Source organism: Strix uralensis, unplaced genomic scaffold, assembly GCF_047716275.1.
Source record: "Strix uralensis isolate ZFMK-TIS-50842 unplaced genomic scaffold, bStrUra1 scaffold_126, whole genome shotgun sequence".
Classification (NCBI taxonomy): domain Eukaryota; kingdom Metazoa; phylum Chordata; class Aves; order Strigiformes; family Strigidae; genus Strix; species Strix uralensis.
Genome location: NW_027436766.1, coordinates 253,113 through 264,900, shown reverse-complemented (window position 1 = coordinate 264,900; position 11,788 = coordinate 253,113). Strand labels below are relative to the sequence as shown.

Genomic DNA, 11,788 nt, shown 5'->3' with positions numbered 1-11,788 from the left:
AAATGGCTGCAAAAGCCCCTTTATTGTTTTAACAAGCTTTTTTATAACCTTCTTCAAAGTAGGTGTTCATACAGGATTGGTTTACTTTAGTAACTAACAGTTCACGATTGGGTGATAGTTTCTCGCCTGAATCGTCAGGACAGTTCTTCTTATCTTAGTTCTCTAATCTTGTTTCCATGGCACTTCTCAGGACTTTCTCGCCTCTCATGGATACACTGGAATTTCTTCAAGGTTAAATTCTTCTTCAGTTAGGCTAGAGGCAGACCCGCTGCCTCCCCCGACAATTCCCCCTTTTTGTATTTGTGCTAGAAATATTGCAGAAACAGTCTTCTGCAGGGCCCTTTGCAGAAGACTGACAAGACATGGCAACATCAAAAGCACAGTCACAATTACCAAGATCATGACCCCCACAGTTTTGACCAGAGATATCAACCATCCAGAAAGTCCCCATCCTTTAAACATCCTTGTAAGCCAATCCAATCCGTCCTCTTCTGTTAGACGCCTCACACCATCCTTCAGCTGCTGTATACTTTTAAAAATAGATTCTGAGTGGTCAGACAAATTCATGCAACACATTCCTTCAAAATCTTCACATCCATGTCCTTGCGCTAAAAGCAAAAAGTCAATTGCAGCCCTGTTCTGTAAAGTAGCATGTCTAACACTATCAACATCAGTTAAAAGACCACTTAAAGCTAAAGAAGTAGCGTTAGTCTGTTTGCTAAGCCAACATCCCAACTTTGTTAGTTTTTTCAATGCAGAGTCACCCAGACATTCTGTTTGGGTTGTGGAACTACCCATCCTTCAGCCTGATGCAGGTTCCAGCACAGGCCGAACACACCGAGCAGGAACCCAGCGAGGGCCGGCATCTGTAGAGACACAAGCATAACCCCTGCCCCAGGTTAATAATTCACATGGTCCACTCCACTGGCCAGTAATTAGATCTCTAACATGCACTTTGATGTCTTTTTGCAAATCCTGTTTTGAAAAAAGAGAAGAGAAATGCTGAAAAAGAGGAGGTAAAGAAGAATTATCCCCGTAATGGAGAAAGTTAAGAACATAAACTGCTTTATCCAAACATGCCTGTGGTGGTTCCCCAATCATTCCCCCTTTTTGTTTTTGAAGCTGCCGCTTCAACGTACTATGTGCACGCTCAACAATTGCTTGTCCTGTTGGGGAATGGGGAATTCCTGTAACATGAGTAACACCCCACAAATTAAAAAATGTTTGAACCTTCTGTGAAATGTATGCTGGGCCATTGTCCGTTTTTATTTGGCGTGGTACCCCAAGCATAGAGAAAGCCTTTTGGAAGTGTCGAACTACATCTTTTCCTGTCTCCCCGTTATGTGCTGTTGCTACTAAGGCATGAGAATAAGTATCAATGGAAACATGAACATACTTCTGTCGGCCAAATTCATTTATGTGAGTAACATCACTTTGCCAAATCTGTAAAGCCTGCATACCTCTGGGGTTAGTACCAAAATACACTGGTGTGTGAGTTCCTTGGCAGTCAGGGCAGGCGGCTACAATAGACCGAGCTTCCGCATGAGACAAGCCGAACTGCCGTCGTAAAGCTCGATATCCTTGGTGAAAAAATTGATGTGATAATACAGCTTGTTGCTTAATGTTAGGAACAGTATTAAGAGCCATAGCGGAAACAAGAGCATCCGCTCTGGCATTACCTTCTGTATAAAATCCTGGTAAAGTGGTATGACTACGGATGTGCATGATAAAATAAGGTTCTGTCTGTAGTTGAATACTTTTCCAGAGTTCTAAAAGTACATCAAATAATAATTGATTGTCTGACATGGTCAAAACCACTTTGTCTAGTCTAGAAACTAAGTTAGCTACATATGCTGAGTCAGTTACAATATTTACAGGAACAGAAAAAATAGAAAAAACAACAGCCATTGCACGTAGCTCTACTACTTGTGGAGAACCATTTTGATATACTACTTTGTTGTTCCAGTTGTTGTTTTCATACCATACTACTGCTGCTTTACCTGTTTTTCCTGAGCCATCTGTAAAAACAGTAGGGCCGTTCACTGGTTCTGGGCGGCTTAAATTTTTTTGACCAAATGGTATTTCTCGAGCAAATTTCAGTAGCGGGTGTGACGGCAGGTGATATGACACCTGTCCTTGAAAACCCGCCATGGCTGCCTGTAGTTCATAATTATTTGCCAAGCACCATTCAAAATACCAATTTTGAACAGGTAAAACAATCTTAGCTGGGTCACGCCCTGTTAGTTCTGTACATCGTTTTCTGGCTTTTATGATTACATCAGCAATAAGCTCAAACAGTCCAGGAGCAGTTTTTCGTGGTCGGAATGACAGAAACATCCATTCTAGAATGTGCAGTGGGTCATCCCACTCAGAATTCCACTGCACCAAAGCACCAAATGGTACAGTTTTGTCAATTAGTACAAAGAGTTGCACCAATTGAGACAGATCTATTCGAGAAACAAATTTCTCGTGTATAGATCGTTCCACCATGTGAATTACCTTTAATGCTTCCTCAGTTAATACTCTGGGTTCTGTTGGATCATTGGAATTTTTTAATAATTCCAATAAAGGTTGCAGTTGTGAATTGGTCAGTCCGAGATAGGGTCTAATCCAATTCAGAGATCCCATTAACTTCTGTACATCATTAAGGGTTTTAACTTCAAGGTTAAGTTTCACAGGTTGAGGCATTACCTGCCTACCTGTGACTGTTAGTCCTAAATACTTCCAGGGTTCTACTTTCTGCACCTTTTCAGGGGCGATAACTAATCCATAGTGTTGTAATGAATTTCTAGTCACATTCTCCATGTCATTCAACTGCTCCTTGTTGTTTGATGCTAACAGGATGTCATCCATGTAATGGTAACAATAACTGGTAGGGAATCTTTCCCTTACAGGTGACAAAGCTTGTGCCACAAACCATTGACAAATTGTTGGTGAATTTTTCATGCCCTGCGGCAGAACTTTCCATTGATATCTTTTTGCAGGTTCTGCATGATTGACAGAAGGCACAGAGAATGCAAATTTTTCTCTGTCTTGAAAGGCTAATGGTATTGTAAAAAAACAATCCTTGAGATCCATGACAATGATTTCCCAATCTTGAGGGATCATGGCCGGTGAAGGCATGCCTGGTTGTAGAGCCCCCATCGTGGCCATGACAGCATTGATCTGCCACAGGTCATGCAAAAATCGCCATTTTCCTGATTTCTTTTTTATCACAAACACTGGAGTATTCCAGGGGCTCTGAGAGGGTTCAATGTGTCCAGCAGCTAGCTGTTCTGCCACCAATTCTTGCAGGGCCTTTAATTTCTCCATTGGTAGGGGCCACTGATCCACCCACACAGGGTTATTCGTTAACCAAGTTAAAACAAGCGTGGGTTGCCTAACACCCTGCAGCACAGTGGCCCCCGTTAAAAATCCGTAGTAATCTTCACCCCCCACTGTGACAAGCAATCTCTCCCCCATAGATTGAGGGGAGCTGCTGTCACATATGGTTTAACGACTGCTTGTTGGCCCTCAGGATTGGTGATCAGAATTGCCGTAGCTGCTGTTCTTGCTCGTGCGGAGCCTCCCAGCCCCACTACCCCTGTGTCCACATCCTCTGTTGGCCAGGTGGATGGCCACAGATAGTTAGAAATAATAGTCACATCGGCGCCCGTATCTAGGAGCCCCGCAAGCCTTACTGTAGTCGGTGAATGTCCATGATTTGACAGCGTGCACGTCATATGTGGTCGAGATGATGAGACAGTCTGAGACCAGCACACTTGAGGGGGTCCTGTAGAACCGAAGCCTCCATCGCCTCGCAGTCGCTGTTCTGCTTTTGGGACACAACTCAAAAAAGGAACAAGTTGAGCAATGAGAGTGCCTTTTGGAATCGTTACAGGTGGATAAGGAGTAGAAATCATAGCACAAATTTGTTCAGTAAAATCAGCATCAATAATTCCTACATGCACGATTAATCCATTCGAAGTGCTACTAGATCTTCCAACCAAAAGGGCACTTAGACCTCGTAATTCCATTGTCTTTCTCAATGCGGTGAGTCCCTCCTGTTGAGATTGTTCCAATATAATAGGGGGCCAAGTGGCCTGCAGTTGAGTATTACTAAATGGCCCTTCACTAAGCAAAGTATCCTCTCTAATGTCTAGTCTTGGGTCATCCTGTGGTAGTCGTAAATTATTCTGCGCGGCTGCACGTGCCATCTGCCTCCAAGTAGATTGAAACGCTTGTAATTGTACTGGCTGAAACAGCACTTGTGCGAGATGTGTAACATCATATGGACACAGCAAATCTGTGCTGATTATTCGAATAAGTTGCATCACCTCAGGAGAATTGATTCCAAATTTCTGTGCTTTATTCTGCAAATCCTGCACCACCTTCCAACTGATCGGATTGTGCTCATCATGCTCATTTGTGCCTGCAACAGCTTTATAAACAGGGAATGCACCATAAGCCTCTGCTGCTATATCTACAGGCTTTGGACATGCCGGGGTTGGAGAGTATGGGCTGAGGCGTTCAACCAGATCCCAGTTGCCAGCCTCAGCAGCATACTTTCTAACTCCCTCCCAAAATCGATCAGGGGACCTTGGAATTACAGTTACTGTGGATGGAGGGAGAGTCCATGGCTGGGCTTTCTTCACCATGGGTTTATCTGTGATATGTAGAGTTTGTAAAGCCGTGGTTAAAGCTTCTTCTCCCTCACTTTCATTTTCGCTCTCGCTCTCTGGCTCTGTGTTACCCGCCCTATTTTCCTCCTCGGGGGGGGCTGATGGAATCACCCCTTCTGCTGCTGCGCCGCTAGGGGCCGCCGCTGCACCACTAGGTGGGGGGGGCTCCTCATCGCCCCGCAAAATATTTAATGGTGGAGGAGGAGGAGGTGGGCGAGGGCGCGATCTGCTTTTGCCCGTGAGGGGTTTCCTGCCTGCTATTCCTGAGGCTGAGGTATCCACTGCCTTTGTCCCTTTGCCACAGTCCTCCCCGTCATTGTCTTCAGGTCGAATGTCTGTTAGTTTCCCATCAGAGGCCTCACGCTCTATCTTCCATTCCTTTAAGGTTTCACTCAATAAGCGCCATGTGGTTGCCAACTCACATGCCTCTTTTTGTCCTTTAGAGACCTCATCCAATATTTTCAATCCTAGTGCTTGCCATGCACTCACACTGAATGCAGTAACTGTTGTGGCTTCAAAGCCTTGCATCTTACTCCATAGCAAAATCTTTTTCAGGCTTTGTTCTGAGGTTTTAACCCCCTTTCTTTTTAATAGGGCTTTCCAGGTAGACAAAATTGTCTCCTCTTCCTTTGTTAATGACTGCCCCATAATTACAGTCCCGTTCCCGGTGGCTCACCTTTTTAGGTGTCGAAATTCAGGTCCGGACCAGGCAGATTCCCTCTGCTCTCAGCTACACCGGGCTCCGTCTCCGCGGCTCTTCCCGCCGCCGTTATACTTCTCCTTTAAATGACCACTTCGCTCTAATCACGTTGCTCTAATCAATCACGTCGCTCTAATTTATCACGTCGCTCTAATTTATCACGTCGGGGTCACCATTTGTCGCAGTTGAGACGGACACGACAAACATCAGATTGTGTGAAAGCGACCAAAATGGCTGCAAAAGCCCCTTTATTGTTTTAACAAGCTTTTTTATAACCTTCTTCAAAGTAGGTGTTCATACAGGATTGGTTTACTTTAGTAACTAACAGTTCACGATTGGGTGATAGTTTCTCGCCTGAATCGTCAGGACAGTTCTTCTTATCTTAGTTCTCTAATCTTGTTTCCATGGCACTTCTCAGGACTTTCTCGCCTCTCATGGATACACTGGAATTTCTTCAAGGTTAAATTCTTCTTCAGTTAGACTAGAGGCAGACCCGCTGCCTCCCCCGACATTCCATTGCTTCAACTTTTTGTCTTCATCTGTCTGTGTGAATGAGAACTTAGATTTCCTTGTCAAGCTTGCTCTTGACATCTTCTTTCTTCCCTCTTTTCGTTCTGTAAAAGAAAGATGTAAAATTCAGGTGATGATCAGATAATTCTAAATAAAAATAAATGCAGTATCTCTTTACAGGCAGGATTTTATACTTTGAGCCCCTTTGTCCTTCCTGAGATCTTCCATTTTCTGCTATCCGTGTCCAGATACCTGGATTGATCTTTCAGGGCTATAGAAGAGCACAGCAGTGAAGATTCTTGCCTCATGTAGGTGCTAGTTGCTCATTTTACAGAAGTCTCATAGCTGGAGACAGTAAATATACAAGGTGAAGTCATATAACAGTCTTAAACAATAGGACAGTACTTGGAATAGTTATTCTTTGTCTTTCTCTTAACATTTTGTCTGGTTTTCTCCATTTTTAGCAGATGTTCTCAGTCAGCTGTTCATCTTGACCCTTGTTGCTTTCTCTGAACAGTTTCAGTTAATTTTAGAACCCATCAGCATGTGCCTGTTTAGCTGGATTGTTCCTTCCATTGTGTATAACCTGGCACTTGCCTGCAGTGAAATTCATATGTCATCGTGTTGTCTTGAATGGCAGTTTGATTGCTTATTAAATCATCAAATGGCCTTATAGCTCTTATTTCACCAAAAAACATCTGCAACATAAGCGCAGGATTGGAAGAATGCTGAATTACTTGATTGTTGCGTGTAGGATTTCTTTATTGATTCAAATGTGTGGAAGTAATAGAAATATCTTCAGCCATTTGACATCTCTGAAATTACTGATTGATAGCTCCCCGTATCAAATACAGTATTTCATAGTTTCAAATAACTTGTGCTTCTTTCTGATTTTGTTGGTAAATAACAAGTGTCAAAACATTTAACAGTTTATTTCAATGACTCTGGTAAATTTTAGTTTAGTTATCTGCAACTAACTAGGAAGAAGAATCTCTCAAATTAGTCAAGCCACTGTGACACTCGGGGATGCCCCTGTATTTCCACCTGTGTTGCCAGTTTTTCTAAGTTCTTGTATTTACTAAAATTCTATCAGTGTTGCTGAGCTATCTGGAGGCTGTATGACAACCTGTTTTTTCTGGAAGTCATTTGAATGGGTGTTTTCAATATAATCTGGGCATTAGAGTAGCTATATACACATGTACAAAAATGTTGTCTGTTTCCCTTACCCTGTTTTTCTGTCCCTAAGGTAGCCTTTGCAAGAATTGCACTGAATTAACTTCCTTCACAGGTGGAGACTTGGTTATCAAACTCCATGGTTACTGATTTTGAATATATACAGAAATAAAGCATGCTCCCTTTGCTTTGGTCAAGGGATGGTGATTTCTGTACTTCCTACAGCTCTTGGAGTTTGAGCCTGTGTGTTGGAAGCCTAGAAAATGGGTCAGACTTTGTGTACCACCTTTGTCTATGTCAGGAGTATCAATTATTTCCTGAGCAGGAAGAGCACAGGTGTGATAGGAAGGAAAAAAAAGAATTCAAGCAAAAAGGTTTTTTTGGTACTGTCACATATAAAGGTGTCACTTTCAGTTCTTTGGCAGTAATGGGAAATAATTTTTTTCCTGGTCAATACTGAGACTGGCTGGGTATTGTCATTCTTTCAGCTCCTCTGGACAGCGAAGCAAAAAGGTGTTTTAGGACATCATTTGCCTTTTGCCTTCTGACTTTTTCTCATAAGTGCTGTAACTGATTAAAAGCTGAGCATGAATAGGCCTACTCTTTAATTTAGTCTTACCTTAGTGTAAGATTCATCAATCAGCTTGCAGAGCACAGAGAATTAGTGTTAGTCTATTAATGGAGGAGAGATCAATTCTTTACCTAGCAAAGACCAAAGGCAAGCACCATTTCATGGAAATTTGGTCTATGTTTTCACATGGTAATACTGAAACTTTTCTTGTTCTCTTCAGAACTCCCTTGGCCGCAGGAAGGTTGTACTCCAGCAGTGTTGTGTGATGCGTGTATCTCTGCAGCGTTGGCTGACGAGGGGAATACAAGCTTCTGTGTATGGATTTTGGTCATGCACTGCTGGTGTGCTGAGAGAACCCAAATCCCACAAAGGAAAGTCTCCTGGGGTACCAACAGTGACTTCCACTGGTTTGCTCTCCCCGCCCCCCACCCCCATTTGGGTAAATCTAGTTCCTGAAACTATCTGCAATAGGACAACCTCGTTCAGTATCAATCTCTTCTATGCACTGAAAACTTTTGCTACTTAAAGTTTCTGTTTCCCAACAGAATAAGCTTATAACCTTATAACTTTAATAACAGTCTCTTAAGACTTGGCCTCACTTCTTTGGTGTTTTGTTTTCCCACACAAGGAAGGAAAGTCTTCTGTAGTATGTAACACCTGAATCCTGCAAAGTGCCTGGTACAGCAACACCGCTGTCTTTGAAGAGTTCCTTTTGAGCACGTCACGCTGGGGATAATTCTTAGAAAATAGCCTATACTAGTGTCAAGCTGCTCCAACTTTTCCAGTGGTTAAGCCTCATTTTGAAAAGACTATTCCTTACTCAACTTCAGCTTGTTTGGGGTGAACACTTTCTCTTTTGCCATGCTCATGGCACTCCAATTACAGACATAATGAAGTTTTCTGGAAGGAAAATATGAGGACACTACTTCATATAGGTCAAACTTTTCTCTTTGAGAAAACAAGGAGGAACAGTGGCACCATTTGATCAGACAGGTCATAAAGTGAGGGGAACTGTTTCTGGAGTTGAGAGTGAGACAAGGGAGCGGAATATTTTTGGGGTGATTTTTCAGTAATAGCTTTCCATAGATAATGTAAGTACTTGAACGTTAATGAAACTTGATTAGGGCTGTGAGAGAGGAAAAAGAAAATATTTTTAGTAAAACATGCTTACTTGGGTCTCTGCAGTCGGTTACCATGTCTCACGTACGACAGCAAAATCCCCAGGACATGGCGCCGAGGCACTGCTTGAGATAGCCGGTCTCCACACCAGGAATTTTATCTGGGAGGTGCAGGGGGGTGGAAATGTTTTGCTTTGTTTTAAATTAACGCACTTTGCAGCCTGTTTAGCCAAGCTGCATAAAAAGTGCAGAACGGGACCCTGCTGGACTAAATTCACTTGACACTACCCGTGCACACAAGCGATTAGAATATATAGCCCTGGGACAGGGTTTTGTTTCTTGGGTCAGGATTCTGAGACAAAGTGTTGGTTTATATACACTGATGCCTACTGTAACCTGTTCATCCATTGCTGCACATGAACGTTTCACAGGAGTTTATATACTCTCTTTTAACAAAGACAAAAGGTACTTCCGTTGTAAAATTCATTGGGCAGAACTAGAGGTCCTCCTAGGCTTGAGAAAAAGGATGAGATCAGATTCATTAAGGGAGAGTTTGTTTCCAGAGTTCCTGGATTCAATATTTATAGGTCTTTGTATTGATGGATAAAGTTGGACTCTTTTTTTTTTTTTCTGCCTAGAGATGTTGACACTAAACAAAAGCAGTATTCTGCTATAGGGGTGCATTTCATGTAGGTGCTATAACATTGTTTTATCTTTGAATTATCTATGAGAATAAGGATTATTCTGAGAAGCAAGCTTTGGCTTATTTCAGAACGTAATGCCAAATTATACCTTCCCTGCTGGGCACTTGAAGCCTCCATGTGCTCACAGATTGCTGCTGAAAAATGAGTTCTGAAACTCTTGTCTGGGGACAAAGACAGTTTTTGGGAGTTTAACTGAAAGATCAGCTTTTTCAATTCATTAAATAATTAGATTTGGGTAAAATGAGCTTGCACCTCTTTCACTTCGTTTTCAACTGTTTAAAGTGTGATTTGCTTTTAACAAGGAGTCCCTTTGAATCATAGACGAATTGCTAATGTGATGCTTCAGTGCTGTTTCATGTCAGATTAGAAAGAATAGAAAGTTCTGGCTAAATAAATGAAGTGGATAAAGGAGAGGCAGCATGTGTAGATGAAATAACTCAGTACCTTAAACAGCATGTCTATTTTAGATCTCCTGAAGGTATCATACCTTACGAGCAGGTATACTTCGTCTTGGAGACCCCATGTCAAGTGGATAATTCTGACTGCATATGGAGAAAGCTATCCACCTATGCTCCTGTGTGCATGACGGACCAGGGTAGATTTAGATGTTCTTTTCTTGTCATCTGTGGTCAATAACCCTTAAATAGTACTTCTGCTCTGACATGTGTTATTGCCTCAAAGCAGCACCAAAAATGATTGCACAGGCTCTGTGCAAAACCCCAAAGACTAATCTTCCCCTGAGTGACCTTTCAAACTTCGGGTGTAGTCAGACAAGCCAGCTGAAAGGTTCTTGGCTGGCAATATGTCCCCGTGCAATCTCCTATGGATTCAGTTGCTCAAAGGATAGAAGTATGGGAGGAAGCTGACATGAGTGAGTACTTGAGAGTGTTTGACAGGAGTGAATTGCCTTAAAAGCAGCTGGCAATAGAATGAACGGTTATATTTTCTGAAGAAGACAGAATTACAGTATTTGTTGCTGCACAAATAAGCTTTTTCCTTGCTTGTAGACTTGTGATATCCAGGTTTGTGTTCTGGAGAAAATGATTGGTGAAAAAACCCACATAAAATATGTATTTATATTTAATTACCTTATTAAAAACTTCAGCTGTGGAAGTTTAACTTCTTGGTGTTAGCCAGATGCATCTGCACGTGGTTGCTTATTAAATCATCAAATGGCCTTATAGCTCTTATTTCACCAAAAAACATCTGCAACATAAGCGCAGGATTGGAAGAATGCTGAATTACTTGATTGTTGCGTGTAGGATTTCTTTATTGATTCAAATGTGTGGAAGTAATAGAAATATCTTCAGCCATTTGACATCTCTGAAATTACTGATTGATAGCTCCCCGTATCAAATACAATATTTCATAGTTTCAAATAACTTGTGCTTCCTTCCCACCTTCCCACCATCCACCATCCAGAATCCCCCATCCACCATCCCACAATACACCATCCACCATCGACAATGAACTTCCCACAACCCACCATCCACCATGCACCATCCCGCAATACAACATCCACCATACACCGTCCACGATCCCACTTTCCACCATCCACCTTCCCAACATCCACCATCCCATCATCAACCATCACTCTTCCACCACACACCATCCCACATTCTTACATCCACCATCCAACAATCACCATCACACAATCCACCATCCATCTCCCCACCATCCACCATCCAACTTCCCACCATACACCATTCCCATGTGACACCCATATATAAGAAGGGTTAGAAGGATGATCCGGGAAATTACAGGCCTGTCAGCTTGACTTCAGTGCCCGGGAAGCTGATGGAGCACCTCATCCAGAGTACCATCACACAACACGTGCAGGACAACCAGATGATCAGGCCCAGTCAGCATGGGTTTATGAAAGGCAGGTCCTGCTTGACAAACCTGATCTCCTTCTACGACAGGGAGACCTGCTTATTGGATGAGGAGGTTAGTGCCAATCTCAAGAGGAACGCAGCATTCGTGACTCCCAGGCAAGACAGCTACTACACAAGTACCTAAACAAGGAAGTTATAGAAGTAGATGCATTTGAAATGATTGTTCTTACAATTTGCTAACCTGTTCCACACATAACATTTACAAGATAACATTGTTTGAAGTTTGGCAGAAACTAGTTTTAAAAGTATTATTTGACTTACTCTAAGGAGATGCATGCAATGTCTTACTCCACAGGGAAATGTGTACATTACTTCTATCCCGTATTACTTATTTTGGTTTGGGTTTTAGGATAGCATTGGAAAGGACAAAAAAATATTAACACGGGAGGCAAAAGTACCTAGAAAAAAGGAATCCAATCAGATAAAAACCGTTATCTCCTTCCAGTATTAATGAGA

General features: G+C 42.3%; 1 long non-coding RNA gene across 1 annotated transcript; it reads right to left on the bottom strand.

Moving 5' to 3' along the window:
• Positions 1–264: 264 nt before the first annotated feature.
• On the bottom strand, positions 265–5,780 carry LOC141938509 (uncharacterized). The gene is made up of 3 exons (XR_012627320.1): positions 5,338–5,780; positions 3,681–3,828; positions 265–866 (listed from the first exon to the last, which is right to left on the bottom strand). It is a non-coding gene; the product is annotated as an uncharacterized LOC141938509 (long non-coding RNA).
• Between the last annotated feature and the right edge of the window lie 6,008 nt (positions 5,781–11,788).